A 1,937-nucleotide genomic window follows, 5' to 3' on the forward strand; every position below is an offset into this window, starting at 1 on the left:
GATTGTAAAAGCGCTAAAGAAATAAAGATGAATTGAATAAATTCAAAACATATATACATATACATAAATATAAATACCCGTATAAACACCTACATGTATTGTTTATTGTCCATAATAACTAACAAGTTTTATATATATGAGCAATTCCGTGCAAATGTCAACCTTGCCATAAAAAAAGTTTTCACCAAAATACACAAAAACCCCAGAAACAGTTTCTGTAAGCAAAACATATTCCTGAATGTATCTGTCAGTGTTTCAAACGATTATATTTAATTTGCCAAAATCACACAAGTGGCAATTTCACATCTGTCACATCCATAACAGAAAAGTGTCACATCCATAACGACACTTTTTCCTCAAGAATGTGAAAATATTAAATTAAATAAAACCAATCATTTTTGTTCTATAGAGAGCCAACTCTTATCCTTTTAATTAGCATTGTTTCTTTTGGGTTGTGCAGTTCATATCACAGAAATTCTACAAAGTATGCTGTATACTGTAATCTCGCAGATTTTTTTGTCACATCCATAACGCATGTTTATTTTCCTCATTTAAAATACAAAACATGTTTACAGATACTTTTCTGGTCCCAGAACTCTGAAAGAAGAAGAGAGAAAACATAAACAGATGTTTCAATGTAATGTTAACATATGCTTTCTATGTGAATTTATGTTTTGAGTTTTGACTGCAAATGTCACATCCATAACGCTGGAATAGCTCACATATATATACAGTTGAAGTCAGAATTATTAGCCCCCTTTTGATTTGATTTTATTTTTTTTAAATATTTCCCAAATTGTTTTTAACAGAGCAAGGAAATTTCCACAGTATATCTGATAATATTTTCTCTTCTGGAGAAAGTCTTATTTGTTTTATTTCGGCTAGAATAAAAGCAGTTATTAATTTTTTAAACACCATTTTTGGGACAATATTATTAGCCCCTTTAAGCTATATTTTTTTTCGATAATCTACAGAACGAACAATCGTTATACAATAACTTGCATAATTACTCTAGCCTGCCTAGTTAACCTTATTAACCTATTTAATTCTTCAAATGTCACTGTAAGCTGTATAGAATTGTCTTGAAAAATATCAAGTCAAATATTATTTACTGTCATCATGACAAAGATAAAATAAATCCGTTATTAGAAATGAGTTTTTTAAACTATTATGCTTAGAAATGTGCTGAAACAACCTTCCCTCCATTAAACAGAAATTGGTGGAAAAAAAAAAAACAGGGGCGCTAATAATTCAGGGGGGCTAATAATTCTGACTTCAACTGTATATATATATATATATATATATATATATATATATATATATATATATATATATATATATATATATATATATATAGTAAATTTTATAAAGAGTTTCCCATATTTACATAAATAACAGGCAGGCTGCTGTTGTTGTTACATTAGTTCTCCGCTAGATGTCCCTGCCCCGTAAAAAATGAGCAAAAATGATTTAACCTGTATTTCAATGACTGCCCGGCAGGTGGCTCACTTTGCAAGCTAAAGCCAAAGGGCTCTATTTTCTCGCCAAGGGATCAAATAAATATTTCTCACCCAACACCTAAATGTCTTCACGTTAAACTCAATCTCACCTCCATTGTGAAGATATTTTCACAAGAGTGAGAAAGGGTTTTCTAGGAAAACATCTGCTCAGCACAAAGCCGCGTGGCCTACACTTTTCTTTAGCTGACAGCCTGACACCCATGAAAAGACATGTTTACACAACACAATGCGAATCCGTATATGATAAGAATAGATAGCATTATGATCATGTTTTAAATATTAGCCTAACTCTACGTTTGTCTAAACCTCACCATGCAGGAATGAAACAATGTTATGATCAGGATTATAAATGAAAAATAAGATTTCTTGCTTGAAACTTTACCTTAAACTTAGTTTTAGACTGTTGTTGCAGGTTTC

The sequence above is a fragment of the Danio rerio genome, chromosome 16 (assembly GCF_052040795.2).
Source record: "Danio rerio strain M-AB ecotype USA chromosome 16, GRCz13ab, whole genome shotgun sequence".
Lineage (NCBI taxonomy): Eukaryota > Metazoa > Chordata > Actinopteri > Cypriniformes > Danionidae > Danio > Danio rerio.